This window comes from Pogona vitticeps, chromosome 2 (assembly GCF_051106095.1).
Source record: "Pogona vitticeps strain Pit_001003342236 chromosome 2, PviZW2.1, whole genome shotgun sequence".
Taxonomy (NCBI): domain Eukaryota; kingdom Metazoa; phylum Chordata; class Lepidosauria; order Squamata; family Agamidae; genus Pogona; species Pogona vitticeps.
Window position 1 is genome coordinate 58,713,582 of NC_135784.1, and position 24,718 is coordinate 58,738,299.

Below are 24,718 nucleotides of genomic sequence, written 5' to 3' on the forward strand. Positions count from 1 at the left end.
ATAGGGAAGCAGATCAGGGAGTTCTGTAAACAATGTGATGTGTGTCAAAGGCAGGGGAATAACCGCGACAGGACCAAAGCAAAGTTGTGCCCTTTGCCTGTGATTGACACTCCGTTCAAATGCATAGGGGTGGATATTGTGGGACCTTTGCCCAAGGCCACAAAGAGGGGGAACAGGTTCATTCTAACAATTGTGGACCATGCCACAAGGTATCCTGAAGCCATACCCTTGACTAACATTGAAACTAACACAGTGGCCGATGCTTTGGTGGGGTATATGTCCAGGATGGGATTTGCCTCAGAGATCATCACAGATTTGGGCGCATCGTTCACATCAAAGCTCATGAAACGCTTATGGCAAATCTGTGGAATTAAGCACAAGGAAACCACTGCCTATCATCCTGAAAGTAATGGGTTAACTGAGAAGTTCAATGGGACTCTAATGCGCATGATTAGGGCTTACTTGGCAGAGAATCCAAACAATTGGGACCAGAAGCTGCAATCCCTTTTGTTTGCTTATCGATCAGTGCCACAAGCCAGTACCGGGTTCAGTCCATTTGAACTTCTATTTGGGAGAAGGGTGAAAGGGCCTCTTGATTTGATCAAACAAAATTGGGAGCAGATCACCCAGGATGACCCACAAGACGTTGTGACTTACATAGACACCCTGATGAATGACCTAAAGAGAAATCTAGAGCTGGCAGCAGAAAACCTGCAAGCTCAGAAGGTCAGACAGAAAACATGGTATGACCACAAAGCCAGAGAGAGGCACTTTGACCCAGGGGAGGAAGTGCTTTGGCTTAGGCCCTGCAGAGAGAACAAACTGCAGCTCAAATGGGCAGGACCATATAGGGTCATTTCCAAGATGTCAGACCTGAACTACCTTATAGAGCAGGAGGAGAACCAAGCAAGGAGGGTGGTTCATGTGAATGCCCTAAAACCCTACTACAGAGGGGAACAGAGGGTTTTATTTGCGATAAAAGCAGCTGAGAGTGAGGAAACTGAATTACCCTTCTGGGAGGGTAGAGGGGAAGTAAAATACAACCCAGAGGAGGTAAAGATCAGTCCTGCACTCACACAAGACCAGCAGCAAGAATTAAAAATGCTGCTCATCAAATACCAAAGGGTGTTTTCCAATAAGCCAGGGATAGTGAAGGGAGTGATGCATCGGATCCACACAGGGGATGCACCCCCGCAGGCAGTATCCCCATACCGAGTAACGGGACCCTATAGGGACAAGGTGCGGAAGGAGCTGGACGAGATGCTTAGGGAGAACATAATCGTCCCCTCTTCTAGTCCTTGGTCCTCTCCGATAGTCCTTGTGGACAAGCCTGATGGGAGCATTAGGTTTTGTGTCGATTACAGGAAATTAAACCGTGTAACCACTCCTGATGCCTACCCAATGCCCAGGCTAGACAACCTGATTGAAACCATAGGGGGTTGTCGGTTCATCTCATCATTGGACCTGGTAAAGGGATATTGGCAATTAAGAATTGATCCCAGGGATCAAGAAAAGACTGCCTTTTGCAGCCCTTTTGGTCTCTATGAGTTTCGAGTCCTGAGCTTTGGTCTCAGAAATGCACCAGCCACATTCCAAAGGCTGATGGACCAGACCTTAGCAGGGCTCAGTGACTTTACAGTGGCCTACATTGACGACATAGGGATCTTCAGTAATACCTGGGAAGATCACCTGATACACCTGGAATTAGTGCTGCAGAGGTTAAGTGCAGCAGGGCTAACAGTAAAGGCCAGCAAGTGTCAGCTGGGTAGCCCAGAAATAAAATACTTGGGTCACATGGTAGGGGGAGGAATGATAAAACCCCTGGAGGCCAAAATAGAAGCTGTTCGTGATTGGCCTAGACCCAACACCAAGAAAAAGGTCAAATCATTTCTTGGGTTGGTGGGCTACTACAGAAAGTTCATCCCGAGGTTTAGCGAGATTGCGGCTCCGCTGACCGATCTGACGAGGAAGAAGGCTGATGACCGCATCCCGTGGACCAGCGACTGTGTGACGGCGTTCCAGAGGTTGAAGGAGGCGTTAATCAACTATCCTGTACTGCGTGCTCCAGACTTCGACCGGGAGTTCATCATCTACACCGATGCGTCTAACAGCGGGGTAGGAGCAGTTCTGTGCCAGGAGGATGAGAATGGTGACCAGCATCCAGTGTCCTACCTGAGTAGGAAACTTCAAAAAGGTGAGAGACATTTGGCAACCGTGGAGAAGGAGTGTTTGGCCATAGTCTACGCGATCCGGAAGGCCAAGCCTTACATCTGGGGAAGACATTTTATTCTGTGTACTGACCATTCACCATTGCAATGGTTAAAGACAATGAAAACCCACAATAGCAAACTTATGAGGTGGGCTTTAAACCTACAGGACTATGACTTTGAAGTAAAGGTGGTCAGAGGGTCAGTGAACTGTGTTGCTGACGCCTTATCAAGAAGACCTGAAGAATGAAGACGGCGAAAGAACATGGACTATATGTATATAATGATGACAAAAAGTTAAATGTACCTGTTTTTTTGAACATGGTTTGTATGAATAAAGGTAAATTGATGTAATGTAGATGGTAAATGTTTAAATGCCTATTTGCTATGGTTTAACTTAGAATGTAAGTATAAGTAAGTATGGTATTGAATGTATAACTGTTGTTGTGTGTTTTATACAGGTTGTTTTTTGGTGAAAAGCACGTTAGCTTTCCCCCTACAAAACAACTTATAAAGAGGGGAGGTGTTACATACAGCACTGATGTTACCTGTCTGTCATGGGTTTGGAGGGAAAGTTCCATCCTATGGGGAGTGGAAGGCGGGACATCAGGAGGAGGGGCTGTACTGTATAAATATGTGATGCCTGTGTGGTGAGAGAGAGATGCTGAGACACTGTGAGAGACACTGGGATGAGACGAAGCAGCAGCTGGGAAGAAGAAGCTGTTGTGGGAGTCTGTGTGTCAGACAGGGTACTTCTGTGTGTCAGAGTACCAACCTGATAGGTTCAGGTGTCTGTTGGTTAGCCAGAACTGATAGGTTCAGGGTCTGTGCTTTAAGTTAAGGGTTCTGGGTGAACCAAACTGTATGCTTGTATGAGTGAGAATAAGCCACGTTACTTTATCCTACTCACCTGATTGTTTATTTTTCCCTGTGTGTATTTTAAATAAACCTTATTCCTTTTATTGTTTAAAAATCCATCCCTGGTCTGTGTGACTTCTTAAAGGGAATGGTTGGTGGCAGCTTAGTGTAACTGTGTGACATGTCCCAGTAGGTCTGGGTTTGTCACACCCCCCTTTTAGAGTTTGCAGCAGAATCTGCTTTCAAGAAGCAAGGAAGGGTGCTTCTTGTCTGAAGCCATTTCTTGGAGTGACTCAGTCAGATATGTATGTATGTATGTATGTATGTATGTATGTATGTATGTATGTATGTATGTATGTATGTATGTATGTATGTATGTATGTATGTATGTATGTATGTATGTAGGATGTGCACCTGTGAAGCAGGTCTAGAGAATATCTATCTACGCAGATATCCTCAGTTCCATCTCTCTCCCTCTACCATTAGCAAGAGCATACTTCAGCATGAAGGCCTTTTACTTCCTGATTTCAGTCTTTCAAGCAATTATGAAGAACTAGACTATTCAAAATCATTTAGCCATGTCTGTTTTTTCTTTCTCAATTGTTCTGACCTGTTGCTTGATAGCCTGTGAGACAGGGAAGATCTATCTATCTATCTATCTATCTATCTATCTATCTATCTATCTATCTATCTATCTATCTAATCTAATCTAATCTAATCTAATCTAATCTAATCTAATCTAATCTAATCTAATCTAATCTAATCTAATCTAATCTAATGATTTTTTCAAGATTTTCCAGGCAGAAGTTACTCACAAGTTGTTTACCATTCCCTTCTTGTGGGGGGGGGGGCACCCTGGGATTGTGCAGCTTGCCCAAGGCCACCCAGGTGGGTTCGACTCGCAGGAGGCACCGTCGGAAATTGAACTCCCAACCTCTGGCTGTTCAGTCCTCCTCTGCTCATCGTCATTCACACTTCTTGAAAAACAGCCCTAAGAATTGCTTTGCTTTTGGGTGAGAAGTGATTAACTGATGAAAAAAGGAGTCAGCTTCTTAGATTTTCCCTTCCATTGTGTCATTTTGTGAATGGTAGTTGACAGAAGAGGGTATCCTGTAGACCAGGGGTCCTCAAACCCCAGTCTGTGGCCCGGTGCTGGTTCCTGGCACTGGGCCGCAGAGACAGATCTCTGTCCCCTGCATGCACGCATAGTGGGCATGTCACGCTTGCAGAGGCGCATGTTGCACTCGCGAGTGGAGACTGCGCTTGTGCGCATGCGTGCAAGTGCAACACACCCCTCCACGAGTGCAACATGACCACCCACGAGCATGACATGCCCACCCGTGAGCATGGGGGTGCCCCTGCCCCCCCACACATGGAGCCCGCACCCCCCAATCGGTCTGCCCTCCCAAAAAGGTTGGGGACCGCTCATGTAGAACATATTGACTGCTGCCATTGGTTTTGCCAGCATTCAGGCTGCCCTTTCTATATAAAGCTTGGCATCCTTTTTCCTGTTGGCAACACAGGCACCATATTGTGCAGCAATATCCGGCCATTTCCTGATTGTTTAAATTGTTGGTAAAGAAGGACAAGAAGGCTCTTGAAAATCCCCTGGACTGCAAGGAGAACGAACCTATAAATTCTAAAGGAAATCAACCCTGAGTGCTCACTGGAAGGACAGATCCTGAAGCTGAGGCTCCAGTACTTTGGCCATCTCATGAGAAGACTCCTTGGAAAAGACCTTGATGTTAGGAAAGTGTGACGGCAAGAGGAGAAGGGGACGACAGAGGATGAGATGGCTGGAGAGTGTCATCGAAGCAACCAACATGAATTTGACCCAACTCCGGGAGGCAGTGGAAGACAGGAGGGCCTGACGTGCTCTGGGCTATGGGGTCATGAAGAGTCGGACACAACTAAACGACGACAACGCCGAAAGGACAATATTTCACATTCATAAAGTGATGTTTATTTGGAGAATTGAATAATTCCTGGTGAAACCTCATTGTTGCTTCTTTTTGCCTGAGTGCAGTGAGTAAAGCTATCTTTGTCAAATTGCAGGCTGAAGAGTGTAGCGTGCAAGCTTATCTTTGCAAACTTGTGTGTCTTGTAAAGGAGCCATGACTGGCTGGAAATCCTTGTTGAGTACCTTTAGTGGCAAATTAGTCTTTTTATTGTGTATTGTGTGAACTAGTGTTTATAAACCTAAGTCAGAGACACTGCTGAAACCTTGTAGTCCTAGGATAAGTTAGATCTTGCCATTTTCTTGTCTGACACTTTCTTTATGAGTGGTCCTTGAGATGCCACCTGGGAGACACACCGTTTAAAAATCCCCCCCCCCCATTTACAAATTCAGTGTGTTCTTGTTAGTTTCTCTCTGAAGTGTAACTATGAGAAAATTCAGCAGCTGTTTGATGCGGAAGAAAAATGGAATATTTTCCAGCCTGCCAAATTGCCAGTTTCATTCATGTTGAAAAATGAAACATGGCTTTTATGGGATGAAGTATATTTATCTGAGGCCAGTTTGATCTCCCTTAGCCCCCACCCCATTTTGCCATTTTCCGGTATATGTTCTGCTGAAACTATTCATCTGCAAGGTTTTTTTCCCTTGCTGAGCTGCAGGCAGCCCTCTGCTCTCCAAATAATGCTGAGAGGCCAATTTCATTGCTTGCTTCGCATTTTGCAATCCTTATGGGGCAGTCAATACAATTGTGCAGGATATTATTAGGCTTTCAGAGGCCAGCTTCCTTTATTGATCCCTTCTGCATGGATTATAAATGCTGCTGCTGTGCCCCTGCCTCCCCCCCCCCACCTCTAGCAGTAGTACCCTCTCTGTCCTTTCTGCTATGTTAGCTCAGCAGGAACAATGGCACACCTTGGTAGTTACATTTAATTGGACCACCTCGGATGTCCCTGGATCTGAATCTAGTCGGCTATAGTCTTTCAGTGGGAATCATCTGTGCTTTTTCCTGATCCATGCAATTATCAATAAGGTGTGGTAATACTTTTCTTGGCTTTACCATGACTTCCTGGCTTCCTTCTGTTGTTCCTGCGCTGGAATGTGCCATAGATTGCCCTATGGGACCAGTTTGTTGTTTTACACCTTCCTATTGCCACTGACAGATACAGAGGGTGCCAGTGGACCTCCACTAGGACACAACATTTCCATGTTCACTGCTCATAGTAGACAGATAAGAGTTAAGGTCACTTGGCCTATTCTGTTTTAAAGACGTTTCTTTCACATTGGTTGCGATTTCTTCGGCTACCTCTAAACATCTAGACCTCCATCCAAGGCAAGCAAGAACTGCATCCGATCTATGATTAGAATTAGACCTTACAGTAAGTCCAGAACTAAAGTCATTCTGTGGTTCAGACATCAAGAGAAGCAAAAGTTTTTTTTAGCAATGTGGACAATCTGTGACATGCCTCCTTTTCTTTTTGCTTGAAAGAGGTTGGAAGCCTTGATTTCTGGAAGCCTTTATTTGTTGTATTCTACCTATAACTAATGAAAAGAGAAGAATCTGAATTTAATTTGGAATCAGACTGAAGAGCTTCTCTTGTCCTTCTTCTAAGTGCATTGATGTCAAAGATAGATCTGTGCGTCTTCCACATGAGATGGCCAAGATCCTATATAATGGCGATGGAGTGAAATGCCAGTGTATTTACAGAAGGCTTAGGGAAACGACAGAGATAGTCCAGTAGCAGCTGCAAATGTGGGTGACAGTTCCAGGGTCTGTAAAGTTGGCTGGGTTTTCTAGAAATCCTTCCAGCCAGTCAGCAGCTGTCTCAACTCAGAGAGGAGAGCTATCTCAGAGAGTGGAGAACCTCTTGTGCAAGGAGGTATCTGAAGCCTCCTTATACAGTACAAGCTTTGTGCAACTGGCATTTATCCTAGTGCAATGCCATTGTTGGATCCTAGCCAGCATATGTACTTTGGAGCTTTCCCTAAAGTAGACCAGGAATTAGCAAGAGAAAGAGGTGTTGGAGCCTCAGCACATTCTGTATTTTTTTTTTTGCTCTTAGTGGAAATGTGGATGGGAGCGCTCTCTCCTTCCTTCCCCTCCTCTCTCCCTCTCTCTCTAAAACTGCCTGTGGGAGTTAGAGCCAGACAAAAACACAAACCCTGCTTCCCTTTACCTGATGTCAGCAGCATGTGGTGCCTGATACACTTGGCTTCTGGCAATGTTGCTAAGCTAATGTGGCCATAGCCAAATAGTCTGGATCTTTTGTCTGGGAGGAGCAGAAGCATCCAATGCCTTTTTAGGGTTGTTTTGGGGCTTTTACATATCCCCCTATATTTCTCCCAAGAAATATTTTTTGCTTTCCTCTTTTGTTTTGTCATAGTGAACTACATTTTTAAAAGGGGTGTATAGACTAAATTGGAATGCTTCCTACTTATCTGTCATCTTATAATGGAATATCTTCTAGTATCTTAAATGTCGGACCCTTTCAGCAACCAGAAGAAACAAAAACAGTTGGATGAGTGATAGGCCTAGACCAGTTACCAGTTCCACTTGTAATAGTGGATAACTGTGTGAGCTTGCTCAATCAATCAATAGTTTATTTACAGTCCTTAGACCAGTCACATAAGTAAAAACCTTATAAAACCTTAAAATTTCTAACTTTCAGTATTCCATTAGAACATGTTGGCATACATACAACTGGGAACAGCAATCTAATTGGTATTTAACTTCCGCAATCGAAGTATTGCTACACAGAGCCTCGCAACCCGACAGGTGATCTGGACATCAACATCTGAGAGAAGGAACTCAAGCCTTTTCCCCTCCGAACGTCCTGGCAGTCTATCTATTAAGGGGGTTATAGTCTCTTTTCGCACTGCTTCATACAATGGGCAGGTGAAGAACATGTGTTGTATGGTCTCAATCTCCCTCAGGTGGCAGGAGCATAACCTTTCAGCAAAAGGGGTATTTTTATACTTCCCTTCTAGTACAGCAGAGGGGAGGGCCAAACACCTTGCCAGAGTAAAGGCTCTTCTAATTCCTTTAATTTCCAAAGATGTTAAGTATTTGGCCGGTACCATAAAATTTTTGATGTAAGTCCTTGCTGCCATATTTTGGATGCTAGAAAGGTCTGTTTGATATTCATTGTCCTCTATTCTTTGTTTAACTATTTGTTTTGCCTGCTCTATTCCAGAGGATATAAGTGCCTGAGGTGAGAGGCCAATTTTCCCCAAGTAGCCCTGGACCGATTTAACCCACTTAGATTGATAGTTGTCTTTAAATAACAAGGAAAATAGGCCTTTTGGATTTAACTGTCCCTTTAGCCACATATATATAGATTGAATTCTAATCCAGGCTTCTACTTTAAGGCATCCTGTTTCTAGCCTTATCCTTGCATTTGACACGCATCTTGGGACCTGGAGTATAGTTCTTAAGAATTTGGATTGGACTATTTCTTGTGGTGCAAAGTGAGAACTGGGTGGCCCCATGAATGAGCCGTATAGCAGCTGGGCTAATGCCTTTGCTCTATACAGTTTGAGGGCTGCTGGTATAAAGGACCCTCCTTGGGAGAGATGGAATTTTACTATACTATTTGCCGATCTTTCTCCCTGATCAGCCACAAATTTACTATGCTGAAGCCTAGATCCTGAGGCCTGTAGTACTACCCCCAGATATTTGAAGCTGTTCACCTGCTCGATACTGTGTCCATTTATTTGCCATGACCTACTCTTGGGTCTCTGTCCAAAGGCGACTATCTTGGTCTTCTGATAGTTAATCGTTAGGGATTTATATTCACAGTATGAGGCAAGCTTCTTAAGTGCCCTCCTCAGCCCTATGGGGGTTCTGGATAGAATTACTGTATCATCAGCATAGAGTAAGGCTGGCACTGTTCTATCTGTAAGTTTAGGTGAATGGAGATCGGCGGTGTTAAGCCAGCTTGATAAGTCGTTTATGTAAAATATGAATAATGCTGGAGCCAGTAGGCAGCCTTGCCTAACACCTCTGTGCGTTTGCACAGATTCCGTGAGGTGTCCCTGTCTGCTGCACCTGACTCTCAGGTATGTTTCTTCATGTAGGGCCCTGATTAGATATAGAAGTCTTTTGTCTATAGATGAGTTTGATAGTTTGTCCCAGAGGTGTGTTCTCGATATAGAATCGAATGCTGATTTAAAGTCCACAAAGGCGGCATAGAGTGATGTTACTCCTTTGGCTGAGTATTTCTCTATAAGATGCTGTATAATTAGGCATTGTTCTATTGTGGATCTCCCTGGCTGAAAGCCTGCTTGTTCTGCCCCAATGATATTTTCTACTTCAAGCCACTCCAGGAGTTTGTCTAGGAGGTGCCTTGCATATAGTTTGCTTATGATATTCAGCAAACTTATTGGCCTGTAGTTGGCTGGATCTTCCCTTTTCCCTTTCTTATAAAATGGGACCACTGTGGCCGTTTTCCATGATATTGGGATTTGGCCTGTGTCATTAATATGGGTGAAGAGAGGTGCTAGAAAGGAGCCCCACCATGTCTTGTTTTCTTTTAGGAGTTCTGGTGGGATGCCGTCAAGGCCTGGGGCTTTTCCATTTTTTAACTGATCTATATGAGCTATTATTTCACCTGGGGTCACCGGGGGCCATTTGGGAGTGCTTCCAAGCATTAGTGGAGAAGGGGGTACAATGACATCCTCATACATACTTGTAAAGTGGGATACCCATTTATCTGGTGGAATACAAGAGGATAATGGGTGTTTGGGCTCTGATAGTCTGCCTGAGATTAGTTTCCAGAAAAGGGATGGATTTTTGGCTTTTGCTGCTTCAATCACCTTCCTCCATAGTTCTCTCTTGTGTTCTCTTTTACTGTGATGTATCTGCTGTTTGTATTCTTTCTTATGTACCAGTAGTTTTAGGAGGGCCTCTTTTTTGACATGGTCTTCTGCTCTCAGGTATTCCTGGTATGTCTGATTAACTAATTGTTTTGCTGCCTTACAGCTTTGGTTGAACCAAGGTTTGGATCGGTTATATGAATTCTGAAGGTTTTTGCTATATGAATGGACGAGATGTGGCTTTAATTGTTGTAGGAGAATTTCATATTTATCTATGGGATTCCAGTGGACTGTCTGGCTTCCTACTGGATTAAGGGCATCAATCAGATTTTTCGAAGTTAAAAGTTGTTTTAAATTTTGTGCCAGATTAAGTGACCATCTTACTCGGCAACCCACTCTTTCTAGTGCTGTAATTTCAGTATGATATCTTGGTTCTGTGTCTAAGTTTCTGATGTTTAGGTGGAAACTTAGATGTAGGGGGAAATGATCCCCCTCCATGTAAGGAAGAACTTGGAGAGTTTTGACCATGGAAAGGAGCCCCCTGCACACCAGGATGTAGTCAATTGTACTAGCTTTAGTTGCTGCCATAAATGTGTATTTTCCTGGAGTATCACCTGTGATTGTGCCATTTAAAACTGAGAGGCCCAGTCTGTAGGCAAATTTGTACAGACAGGCCCCGGCATAATTTGCATGTTGGTCCTTAGATGCCCTCTCCTGATTCAGGGTCCCCACATTATCATTTCTTAAGTTGGCTATCATCTTAAATTTGGTTCCCAGATAGTCATCATCTGGTCCCATACGGGCGTTTAGATCCCCACCAGTCAGGACCAAAGCATCTGGATGTTCCATGATAAGCTCTCTTACATAGTTTTCAAGGTCTGTCCAGTTTCCTTCTATTTCAGCTTTTCTGGATGTGGGAGGTAAGTATATGTTAATAATCAATAGGGTTTTCATACTTCCTGTAAGTACTACTGCCATGGCCAGCTGTCTCAGGGGGGGTTTCATCGTAGATTTTACTTTCAGAGCCGTTGATACCAGGATGCTCAGTCCCCCCTTCAGTCTCCCCGGTCCGCGCCCTGGGATTGCCTTTACCATGAAGGAGTTGAAACCATCTAGTATTATATCTTTGTCAGACCAAGTTTCTTGCAAAAGAATGATGTCATATTTGCTACGAAAGAAAGGAGTATCATGGGTTTGGGAGATACATCTGGTCCAACCTGCCACATTCCATGATAAAAGTTCAATTTTAGATGCAGATGTTTGGTTGCTTTCTGGAGCACACCGCGATTCTTGAGTGTCTGGTGCCTCATTTCGCTCCTGAATGTTCAGTTGTTTTGCCTTTGGGGTCATTTCCCCTCTTGTGGCAGAGAGCATTTTAATGGGGTTCCCTTCCTTGTATAACTTTAGCTTCTCCAGAGCAGGCAGGGATACATCTGATGACTGACATCCTCTGTAGGTGAGGGGAGCAACTGGTGTGGGAAAAGGATAATCTTTGCGGGCCCAGTCTTTGTTGTTTTGATTTCTTTGTGTCTCTCTGCTAAAGGAATATCTTTCAGCTCTACCCAAGTAGGTAGTCGTTGTTGCGTTTGAAACTGTGGTATCTTTGTGGAGTTGGACTTTTTGTTTGTTTTTCCCCCATGCAATATTCCAGGACAAAGGCTTCTTAAGATGTTTATATTTTTTGCCTTCCAATAGTCAGTTCTGGGGATAAGCTACTAAAGGGGCATATCTATTGCCCATATGCCACTCGGAGGTGGAGTCGGAAATAGTTCCCATCGAGCAGGCTGGATGTAACTTCTTTTTGTATGGATGGTATATTCTATTTTTTCTGGAGGATGTAATACCTTTTGAAAGATGCCTTGGCCTTGAGAGCATTTTCACCTGATTGCTCTGGTTTTTGATTTTGCTTGTAAGATCACGAGGCTTGTTAATTGGGATATTGTTTGGAAAGGTTGCAACATTGATCTGCATTTCCTTTCCTCTGCCATCTGATTTGGTTTTGGAAGGTGATCTGTTGTAAATGGTGGAAGCTTCAGCCCTATCTCTGTACAGGTCATAGCTAGAATTTTCGGCTGTTATCTTCCTTATGGAAGCAGCTGTGGGGCCATCTCTTTGTTCTGGAACCTGAATTTCTCTGGATGTATTTGTTTGTTTGTAGGTGTCCAATTTTGTGATCGGTCTTAGGTTGATATTTGAGTAAGTTGTATGTATTCCCCATTTGAATGATACTGCTATTTTTTCAAACTTGTACAACAGGCTCCAAAAATGATGGGCCTGTTCACTATTGGCGAAGATCAAGTGCACCCTGCCTCTTAATTGCCCGGGCTTGCTGGGATAGATGCAGTAACATTTTGTGTTCTTTTGAGCATCCCAATCCTTGCCCAGAATTTCTGTTATTGTCCGCAATACTTCTGAGTTGGAGGCCCAGGTGCCATTTGGTTTTCTTAGTGGCCAGTTGTAGATGGTGATGTGGTTCACAGGCTTGAGTGATGGGCTTTCAGCAGGGGTAGACCCTTCACTGTCTGAGGTTGCTGACCATTGGGGTTTTTTAATCTGTATATTTTCCTTGCATGTTGTCACAGCAAGTGGATGCTGGGGATAGGGTTCTTCTGGGGTGTTTCCCCACCATTCATCTATGGTTATTAGCTCTAGATTAGAGGATGTTAGGTCAGGTCCCTCTGTGTCCTCTGTGTCCTCACTTCGCTCATATGGGTCAGCCCAGGCCTTTGGGGTCTTCCCAGAGATGGGCATTCGGTCCTGAGTTGCTTTTTCTGATAACTGTGGGTAACTCTGACCTTTAAAGGCTAGGGAGTTATCTTTGTGTGTTTGATCTTTTGTACCCAGCTCCTTTTTTGCCTGAAGTCCTCTCTGTTCAGTATTCTGAGGGTTTGAGGGGGGTGCTGCTTTTAAAATCCCCAACTTTATCATGTCAGCAATGCATTGTAGTATTGCTTTTGTATCAGCGATTTCTTTCTTTAGATCATGCAGATTATTGAAAATTGTCTGGTTGGATTTAGCTGAGAGGAGACACTGATCACGTAGTTGGGTATAAATGATCCTAGTTTGTTCACTCTCGGGCCCTTGAGCATCTTGGGGGCCTACTGTTCCTTCCATATGGTTCTCCTTGGGCCCAGGTATTGATAGATTTAAATATTTATAGAATGATTCCATAGAGGCAGAGAGAGCCTTCTCTAAGAGTTCTGGATCCAGAGACCAATTGCCGATTTCTCCTCTAGAATGCGGAGTTCCGACTGCAGCCCCCTGGTATGACTCTCCATTACTTATGCCTACATTGTCCATAGTAAGTGGGGTACTTGATGTAAATTCCCTCAGTGGCCTTTGATTAAAGGAGGGTACATGTTCACGTTGATCTGAGACCACACAGAAGTCTGCTATAGATTTCTGATTTCGCTTTTTGGGAGCCTTTTTTAACTTGCCATAGGTTTTTTTGGTCCTAGTAGTGACCATAGTTATACTCCACAAATTGAGCTTATTTAGTGTCCCCTTCTATTTCTGCAGGTGCAAACTACCACTCAAAGGGAGAAGAATGTGGGTTTCACAGTTACGGTCAGTAGTAGCTGTATAAAAACACTTCTTAGCTCCAGTAAACACTCAAACATAAACCATTAAAGGGCAGGTTATTCCACCCGTTCCTTGGAGGACTTTTACTCACTGTGAGTCAACTGTAGATTGACGGAGTCAGCGGATCAGCCCCTGCTGTATGCCAAACAACCCCCGAAGGCAGATGGCTTTTCTTAAACAAAGTAAATGTTTTTCTTGCAAACTTGATTCAAGCAGGTGCTTACTGTCTGCAATAACGGTGTTATTTTCTTCTGTTTTCTTCCCAAGACTGCAGTTGTGTAATTTTGGCGTACAGAGGTATTTCTAATATCTCTCGGCAGCTCCAGTGGTCATTATCTCTGTGTTTACTTTTACCAAGGTTAAAATCATGCCTCCAGCCAAGAAGTAGAATAGGAGCTTCAACTAAACAAAAGCAATAAAAACCATATAAAATTACATAAAATAAAGATAAAATCACCGCTGCGTAGCCATGAGCGTCTTGCCTGGCTGAGCCGGAACCGGAAACTCGAGCTTGCTCAATCTTCAACTGATTTGGGTATCCATAACATAGAAGAATCACCTCTACAAGCAAGGTCTTCAAAATAATAGAAAAAATATCAATTCAATTCCATATACATAAATTAATTATGTGGATTCATCCCTCCAACAGAAACATGGAGGAATTATACCTAGATGAGTTGGCAGCTCTGTCTTCTTCAGTTCTCCCACTCTCTCTGATTCAAATCTTTTACTCACAGCCCTGCTCTTTCTTAGTCCCATGCCTTTGGGCTGACCCAATATTTCATAGGAGTTCCATGTTTATCCAGTCCAGTTTCCCTACCAGTCAGTGAATTAAAACAGCGACCACATGAAAATGCACATTCATTTTCTGACACAATATTTTTCAACATGTACATTTTTGTGTGCTAAGTTTGCTAATATGAGCAAGTCTGCATACTGGTTTGGTGCTGAGGACCGGATTGTATAATTTGGAGAAGTGCACAATCCAAGAAAGATTTGCAAAGTAAATTGAGAGGTATGGATTAGATTGGTTTTCACAAGAATGCAGATCAAACAAAAATGGTCTCCCAGCCCAACTTTTCTGCCGTAACGGCAGCTGATACGGCTCAAGAAAACACAGTCTGAGAAAACTCTTGGGGAAGGCTGTGGGCATGTAAAAGGTAAAAGTCCAACCTTGTAAAGGTTTTTCCCCCTTCCTTATATAACAAGCGGCTGAACTCTTTGTTGTGGTGCAATAAAAAGACAGTTTTGCTCCTTTTATTGCCACAAATAAGATCATAATTACTTGGCTGTGGATTTTCTCTAATAAACACTGAATGTTGTTGTAGTAGTTGTTATGAATGAGTCTTATAGAAATAACATTCCAGAATCAATTGAGGCATCCTGTGCTTTTGAAGCTCTAATTGCGAAACACATTGGAGATTTGCACAGCAAAATTGTTCCTAATGACTAGTAGTGTTCAGAGCGGTGCTCAGAGCTGTGTGTATTCCCTATCTATGCTCGCTGATGTTTGTAAGGTCCCTATATGGTATAATCTGGAATGTGATAGAAAACGTGAGTTCCTGAGATTGTTCCTTGCTTTATGCACTGCTCAAGGTGACAGGACGCTGTTTTGAAAATTAGCAAAACAAATGAGATCCACGGCCAATGGTTTGTGGGATGGAGGTGGGGTGCCATTTTGCCTGTTCATAAAGGGATGTATGTCTCGGAGAGTGAGTTTGCTATTTGTATATGGGATAAGAGAGCAGGGAGAGATGTGAAACATGAAAAGCCATCTCTGCCTTGACCTTCCTTCCACTGAAATCTGTTGGTGTTTGTTCTGCATCGTCTTGTTGGTGCTGTTCCTGCAGTGTTTTGGTGAAATATGCCATGAGAGAGGAGAAGAGGGAATGCCAGGGCTGTCAGATCAGAGGTGAAGCCTGAGTCTGTGTTTGGAAGGCAGTTTCATTGCTAAAGAGACTGGTAGTCCAAAAAATATGGAGAGAGTAGGTGGGGTAAGACTTGCATTGGGGAAAGTGCACAAGAACAACATGACTGGTAGCCTGGTCTTCTCTGAACTGATCCCGTCAGTCCTTGATTCTCTCAAACATCAGTGGGCTAGAATGGTTGAGTGGCACAACCTTCTTGCAGTTGTGGGTACTGGCTGCTCAGTCAGTCTGACTGATACCAAAAAAATCCTCTCTGTGAAGTTTCCTTACTTACTGACGTACACAGTGTATGCGGGTTAAGAGATGGGGACCCACAGGTTCTGAACCTGACAATGAAGTTGGGAACAATTTGAAGGACTGTTTGTGGCTAACGATGCTTTAGTTCCATTACCAAAGATCAGATTCCAAGGTTCCCAGACTCTTAGTAAGTATTGCTTTAATGTTCCATCTCATCTCCTGGATGCACTGTTCATTTCCTCAACAGCAGGAGTGGGCCATGATCCAGGCCAGGAGAGAATGCCTCTACTGAAAGTGGAAGGATGCCTCTGTTCAGGCTACAAGCTGCTAGTGCAGCAATCAATCCTAGTATAAGCTGTCCTTCACTGATTTAATCATCATCATCATCACCATCATCAATCTGCCAAGAAAAAGATGAAACTGTGTCACACTTCATCTGTGAATGTCCAAAGATTGTACAAACAGATTACAGAATTAGACATGACAGAGTGGCAAAGTTAGTGCACTGGTTATTATGCAAAAAATATAACTTGCCGACCTCCATAAAGCCATAGGAACATCCAGTAGAGAAGGTGTCAGAAAATGACGAAGTTAAAGTCTTGTGCGATATCCAGATCCAAATGGACAGACGCCTTGAACATAACACACCAGGCATAGTAGTAATAGAATGAAGAAATGCCTGGATCATTGACACTGCAATTCCAGGGGATGCCAGAGTTGAAAATAAAGAATTGGAAAAACTTGGAGATGGGGATGAGCACCGTGCCCTAGAGTCGGACACGACTGGACTAAATGTCAAGGGGAACCTTTACCTAACAAGGTACAGAGACCTGGCAATGGAAACATCTCACCTCTGGAAGAAACACACTTCACTGGTCCCCGTAGTCATTGGGGCTTTGGGAACAATATCAAGAAATTTCACACGGTACTACAAGCAGTTGCAGATCTCAGAAATCACAGCACCATCAAAGCTACAAAAATGGCAGTATTAGAAACAGCATACATACTGTGTCAGTATTTAATAGATACTTAGGTTTTTTGGTTAAAACTTGTATCTGTTATATAATACTAGTCAATGTTTTTATAATTTTGACTGTGCCTGGAGTTTTTTAATAATCATAATCATAATTTAACATCAAAAGAGGATCATTGTCACTACTACTGTTTAACATCTCACTAATCCCCATGTCAATAATTTGAAATAAAACTGGATTGGGCTACCATATTTCACAACAAGCTGGAAAAAGCAATAATCTCTCATACATGGATGATCTAAAACTATGTGAAAAAAGTTCCGTAGAGATTGAATCACTGCTAAACACAGTGCAAATATTTAGTGAAGCCATCTAAATGAAATTTGGAATTGACAAATGTGCAGTTCTGTCTATACACAATGGCAAGATCCCCAAACTAGATGGAATAGTTAAAAATGGCAATATTATTGAAAAAAACTATCAAGTGATGAAAATTATAAATATCTTGGAATGTTAGAAGCAGACAACATGGCGCACATAAAACTTAAAGAACTGACGAAAAGGAAATATATCAAAAGACTGCAGAAAATCTCAAAATCAAAATTAAATGGTGAAAATACAATCAAAGCCATAAACACATGGGCCACTCCAGTAATTAGATACCCAGCTGGAATAATAGATTGGACTCAAAATGAATTAGAAGAATTGGATTGAAAAACACAGAAAAGAATGAATATGCATCACACACTATATCCAAAAAGCAATGTGGTGAGATGATATTTACCATGAAAAATTGGACGCTGTGGATTACTGCAAATACAGAAAGCAGTAGAGAAGGAAAAAAAGAAGTCTAAATGATTCTATCAATACAAGCACAGAAAAACTGCTTAAGGCAGTGAAAATGGAGAATATTTTTAAAACAACAGAAACAAAGGCTCAATATAAGAAACTACAACTTGAAAATAAATTAAACAGCTGTAAAAAAATAAACCACTACATGGACAACACCTGAGAAATATTGATGGAAAGCATGATCATAATTCAACTGGGGCATGGCTAAAACTGAGGACCCTTAAGAAAGAAACTGAAGGCTTGATTTTTGCTGCATAAGAACAAGCATTCCAAACCAACGTGATGATCCTAAGATCCAAGGAATAATTCCTAAGATCAAGGAATTAGTGCTAACAGCAAATGGGAACTCTATCAAGAAAAAGATGAAATTGTCACACCTCATCTGTAAATATCCAAAGACTGCACAAACAGATTACAAAGATAGACATGATAGAATGAAAAATTAATGCACTGGTCATTATGCAAAAACTATAACTTGCCATCCTCCATAAAAGCCATAGGAACATCTGGTAGAGAAGGTATCAGAAAACAAGGAAGTCAAGATCTTGTGGGATTTTCGTATCCAAACTGATAAGGCACCTTGAATGTAACACACCAGACATAGTAATAACAGAATGAAGAAATTTATGGATCATGGACATTGCAATTCTGGGAGATGCCAGAGTTGAAAATAAAGAATTGGAAAAACTAACAAAGTACAGGGGACATGGTGGTGCTGCAGGTTAAACCGCAGAAGCCTCTGTGCTGCAAGGTCAGAAAACCAGCAGTCGTAAGATCGAATCCACACGACATAGTGAGCTCCCGTTGTTTGTCCCAGCTCCTGCCAACATAGCAGTTTGAAAGCATGTAAATGCAAGTAGATAAATAGGTACAACCACAGTGGGAAGGTAATGGCATTCTGTGTCTTGTCACGCTAGCCATGTGACCACAGAAACTATCTATGGACAAACACTGGCTCTATGGGTTGGAGATGGGGATGAGCACCGTGCCCTAGAGTCGGACACGACTGGACTAAATGTCAAGGGGAACCTTTACCTAACAAGGTACAGAGACCTGGTAATCAAAACATCTCGCCTCTGGAAGAAACACACTTCACTGGTCCCCCTAGTCATTGGGGCTTTGGGAACAGAATCAAGAAATTTCACACAGTACTATAAGCAGTTGCAGATCTCGGAAATCACACCACCACCAGAACTACAAAAGCCAGCAATATTAGGAACAGCATACATACTGTGCTAGTATTTAACAGATACTTAGGTTTTTGGTTAAAATTTGTATCTGTTATATACAAGTAATACCAGTAAATGTTTTTATAATTTTGACTCTCTGGTGTTTTTGAACAACAACAATAGTTGCCATTGAGTCTATTCCAACGAATGGTGACATTTTCAGGGTTTTTCTAGCTATAGAGTGCTCGGAAGTGGTTTCTCATTCCCTTCTTCTGGGGGTGTCCTGGGACTGTGCAGCTTGCCCAAGGCCACACAGGCTGGCTGTACTCCTAGGAGAAGGGGGATCCAATTGCCAATTGCTCTGGTTCTGCATCCAAAAAAGCTAAACCACAGAGTTATCCAGCCAGCTCCTCCACTGAATAGAACAGATTCATTTTTTTCCTTGTAAAATACAGCTATATGGTATTTTTCAACAATGTGTAATCTGGCTTTGAGTTATAATTGCATCATGGCACCAATGTGGGGCAGTGTTTGGATCACTGGGCTGAGGTTTGTGGGAGAACTTGGCTCTTGTCCCCACTTGGCTGTGACACTCATTCGGTGACTTTGCTCTGATTGCTGTTTCTCGACCTGGCCTACCTCACCAGCTTGTTGTGCTGGTAAAACGGAAAGAAGGTGCTGTCTTGAGTTCCTTGGAGAAAGGCTGTATGTAATGGTATCTAATAAATAAATCAGCCTCAGAGGATCCTGGATGAGGAGCCAAAAACTGAAGAACAGAGTTCACCTTCTAATTAGGTACCATTCAGTAGCAGAAACGGGGACAACAACATACTAGAAAGCAGGCTATCTTTGGCAAGGCATAGAAAAGTTGTTTTTTGACTTCTAGCTCCCAGAATTCCAAGGGGAGGGAAATATAAAAAGCTGTAGTCCTCCCACCAAAAAAAGTAACATTCCTTAGATAGCAGAAGTAGTTGGAGAGTATACCAGCATCCCAGCAGAGAAGTGGTCCCGAGTGGGAAAGCCTTGCTCTGAAAAATTAAGAGGCAAGGGTGCAGAATTTCCTTGAACTGATTCCATTAGTTTTTCCTTTGAAATGATAGGGAATGGGTTACTGTGACACTTGCAAGCCTCTGCATCTCCTGAGTGCACATAATGCCCTAATTGCTGGCTGTACAGTGATAACTTCCTTTCCCCCCCACCCCGGTTTCATAAATCCTACAGCTTTGTGATGTCTCTCTCCTGCTTTAGGGAGAGGAGATTTTATGTTTCTAGATAAGACAGGTGTTTTCTGCCTGGGATGTGTTTCATTATCTCTCCTAAACCTCCTTCGTGTCATTAAAAAATATTTCCTGTTACTAGGAAAGAGCTGGCTGGATAGTTCAATGCTTTAGGCATCTGGCTGCAGAGCCAGAAGTTGGGAGTTCAATTACCCATTATACCTCTTAGGAGAAGAGCCAACCTATGTAGCTTTGGGCAAGCTGTACTGTCCAAGAGAGTCCACAGAAGAAGGGGATGGTAAACTGCTTCTGTGTATTCTCTACCTGGAAAATACTGAAAAGGCATAAGTCAGAATTGGCTTGATGGCATGCTATTGTTGTTGTTGTTATATTAGAGTAGTACTAATAGTAGTTGCCAATGTTTCTTTCTTGAGTAAAGTGGTTCAGAGGGTGGTGGCTGATCAGCTACAGGCGCTCCCGGAGGAAACTGATGCCCTTGATCCATTCCAGTCGGCATTCAGGCTGCGGCATGGTATGGAAACAGCATTGGCAATATGTCCTTGTTGCTCCTGCTCAATATCTCAGCAGCCTTTGATACCATCAACCACGGTATCCCCCTGGCTGGCTCTCCAAGTTGGGGATTGGTGGCCTCACTCTGGTGTGGTTCCATTCCTTCTTGGAGGACCATCCCCAGAGAGTGCAGCTTGGTGAGATGACTTCCACCCCGTGGATCCTTAATTGTGGGGTTCCGCAGGGGTCGATCATCTCGCCAGTGCTGGTTAATATCTATATGAGGCCACTGGGTGAGGTCATCTGGAGTTGTGGGGCCCAGTGCCATCAGTACAGTGATGACACCCAGCTCTACCTCTCCTTTTTTTCTAACTGTAGTAGATGCTGTTCTGTCCCTTGAATGCTGCTTGGCGATCATCCTGGGGTGGATGAGGGCAAATGGACTGAGGTTGAATCTGGACAAGATGGATATCTTGTGCGTGGGCAGCCCTGGCATCAGTGGGCTGGGATACTCCCTCTCCTTTGAGGGAGTGACTCTTCCCATGAAGAGTGAGGTTCATAGCTTGGGCATCTGCCCAGACCTGGATCGCACCATGGAAACCCAGGAGATGTCTGTGGTCCAGGCAGCCCATTTCTATCTTCGGAGGACTGCCCAGCTGCATTCCTATCTAGACCCGGGGGCACTCACGACACTGATTCATGCGCTCGTAATCTCAAGAATAGACTACTGCAGTGCTCTCTATGTGGGAGTACTCTTGAGGTTGATGCAGAGACTTCAACTGGTCCAAAATTCGGCAGCCAGATTAATAACTGGGGTGAAGAAATTTCAGCTCATCTCCCCCACTCTGACCACACTTCATTGGCTGATGGTTCATTTCCACACCGATTTCGAGGTTATGATGATAACATTAAAAGTCCTAAAAGTTATAGGACCTCAATACCTATCAGAACGCCTGCTCCCAGCCAGATCTGTCTGTAGTACTCGTTCTTCACAGGCAGGGCAGTTGAGGGCCTTGACCCCAAAGGAGGCCCAGAGGGAAAGAGCAAGAAACTTGGCCTTTTTGATGGTCGCTCCCCGCCTGTGGAACAACCTGCCCATTGAGATCTGCCTGGCATCCTCGCTGGATGGGTTCAAACAAGCATTGAAGACCTGGCTCTTCCACCAGGCTTTCACTATTAAGATCTCAGCCCCCTTTTACCATCCTTTTTGCCATCTTTTTCATCACCTTTAACCACTTTCATTGCCATCTGTTTTAATTTATCTTGTTGCTATGTATTATTTTATTTTCTATCATGTTTTAATATTGCTGTTTATATTGTTGTTAGTGGCCCAGAGTGGCGTGGTTGCTAGATGATGCAGGGTAGAAATCCAAGGGACGTGGTGGCGCTGTGGGCGAAACCGCAGAAGCCTGTGCTGCAGGGTCAGAAGACCAGCAGTCGTAAGATTGAATCCACGTGACGGAGTGAGCGCCCATTCGCTTGTCCCAGCTCCCGCCAACCTAGCTGTTCGAAAGCATGCAAATGCAAGTAGGGATCATCTTGGTGGGAAGGTAACAGCGTTCCGTGTCTAAGTCGCACTGGCCATGTGACCACAGATGATTGTCTTTGGACGAAACACTGGCTCTATGGCTTGGAAATGGGGATGAGCACCGCCCCCTAGAGTCGAACACGACTGGACAAAAATTGTCAAGGGGAACCTTTACCTTTACCTTATAAATCCGATAGATAGATTAGATAGATAGATTAGATAGATAGATAGATAGATAGATAGATAGATAGATAGATAGATAGATAGATTAGATAGATAGATAGATAGATAGATAGATAGATAGATAGATAGATAGATAGATAGATAGATAGATAGATAGATAGATAGATAGATAGATAGATAGATAGATAGATAGATAGATAGATAGATAGATAGATAGATAGATAGATAGATAGATAGATAGATAGATAGATAGATAGATAGATAGCTATGGTGTGTGTCTGGGGCTTCCTCCCCCTGCCAAGATGTTAATTTGATTTATGCTCATGATTTTGAAAAAACATTAGGGTTTCATTCTTTCTGGACACTCTAGTCCTTACCCCAACAATGGCTCTGTAATGCCCTAGAGTGTGAACTACTGAACACAGAGTTCTAGCTCCTTTCCTCTGAAGATGCCGGCCACAGAGACTGGTGAAAAGTTAGGAAGAACAACCTTCAGAACACGGCCAAACAGCCCAGAAAACTCACAACAAAGTGTGAACAACTCTTTGACAGCAACAGCTACACCCATTTGGCAAAGAAATAAGGCATCTACATACATTAAATAGAGCTGTAACTCTTCAATTGTCTCTGCATGTGAGAATAAAAAACCACAAAATTATTCTCCTTGCCCCGTTAGAGGGTGAGGGGGTTTTTTGGTGTTTTTTTTTGTTTTTGTTTTTGCTTTTTGTGACACTCCTGACAAAAGTCAAGGACAGGAAGAGTTTTTTGAGCAAATTGCGTGAAAGTGCACAAATTACACTCTGAAGCAAGTAGCCCAAATAGCTCAGAATAATGGTGGTGGCTGCTTTGTTGCGTGGGCTTTTGAGGATTACAAGCATCAGCCATCCACTAGCCTTGATGTAGTTGCTGCACATGTGCTTGGCCTCTCAAAGGGATAGTTGCATGCCAATTAATTATACAGAGCTTGAGCAGAAAATATAGTGTTCCTTGTCCGGCAAATTCCTCCTCATGTTGAGTTGAGCCTGCCTTACTTAACAAGAACAGAGTGAATATTCTTGTCTGCTAGGGAGGCTGCAATGTGTGTGCGAGTAACAGTGTTTTAAAAGTCTGAAAGGGCTGAATTGGAAGCAGATGAACAAGAGTTTAGCATGTGCACATCAGAGGTGCACTTAATGTCGCTTCTGTTCAGGCCACAATCCTAAACGGCATGAATTGCACGGGCATCTGCGATGTTTACAGGCATTTAGCAGCTTGCTAGTTCATAGTGTAGGGATGTGGTGGCGCTGCGGGCTAAACCGCAGAAGCCTGTGCTGCAGGGTCAGAAGACTAGCAGTCGTAAGATCGAATCCACGTGACGGAGTGAGCGCCCATCGCTTGTCCCAGCTCCCACCAACCTAGCGGTTCTAAAGCATGCAAATACAAGTAGATAAATAGGGACCACTTCGGTGGGAAGGTAACAGCATTCCGTGTCTAAGTCGCACTGGCCATGTGACCACGGAAGATTGTCTTCGGACAAAACGCTGGCTCTATGGCTTGGAAACGGGGATGAGCACCACCCCCTAGAGTCGAACACGACTGGACAAAAATTGTCAAGGGGAACCTTTACCTTTACCTAGTTCATAGTGTACCTGGTTAGGCTTTCATAGATTAATTCTGGAATGCCTTGGTAAGTGTTAACTAAGATTGATTGCCCAGGAGACGAGTTGTGAAGAAGTCAAAACAATATACACATTGGGCAAGCACTGCAGTTTATTTGTATGTTAATCTAAAATAATTTCTCGGCAGCTGGATTGCTCAGATGAAAAGGAGTGCAAGCAAACCTTGCTAGGTTTTGGTCTGGTGTTGTTTAATTTCGGTAGGGTTTCTAGGTAGCAAATTAGATCCTCTGCAATCAAATAAACAGAGAAATTGAGTGCACTTCAGAGCAAATAAAATATGTGAGGATGGAGTGGTGGTGTTAGTCGGTTGTAGTAAAAACTACAAAGAACTTTGTGCTGCGAAAATTAAAAAGTCTTGTTGAGCCTTAAAGAGTAGTCAGACGTCATGGACTGTTACCCATTTCATCTGAAAGTTTATGCCTAAAATTTTTATTCAGATAAACACAATATGGCTAGGTGATAATTTATGAAGTGAGTTAAGTAATAGGTAGAGATCTTGCTAAACGTCTTAAAATTGGGGGCATCCTAAATAATTTTAAAACCCTTTTTTACCTTACATTGAGGGATGTGTTCTGAATGAATGCAAATATTTCAAAATATTTCTTTGTTTTCATGCCCTTGCTTTTTGTTGTTGTTGTTGTTGTTGTTGTTGTTGTTGTTGTTGTTCTGGTGAGGTAATGGGGACCAGAGCAAGGGGCTTCAAGAGTGAAGGGCCTGTTCAAAATATGAGCCCGGTTGTTGACATACTCCAGTATGTGTTTGCAGTGCTAAATGCCACCACACATAAAGAGGTTTGTTCTTCCTCTTATTTGTCTGTCTGTCCTTTAACTTTGTCCTCAACAAGCTTCTTCCCCTCCTTTGTGGACCTTTGGCAGTCAAAACAACCAACTGCAAATACAGAGAAGATGACAAGGGGTGAGATTGGGAAACACATTTGACGTATAAATGAGCAAAGGCTCTGTTGCTTTTCGTTTTTCCAGGTCAGCGTAATGTTTTGCAAGAGGAGCTTCTAAATGAAATGACGGCAGGCTACAAGTGCCCATATG

General features: G+C 43.2%; 1 protein-coding gene across 8 annotated transcripts in view; it reads left to right on the forward strand.

Moving 5' to 3' along the window:
• The window catches only part of GRIP2 (glutamate receptor interacting protein 2), a 557,587-nt gene that overhangs the window by 459,134 nt on the left and 73,735 nt on the right, over positions 1–24,718 (forward strand). The gene's annotated exons all lie outside the window — the stretch shown is intronic.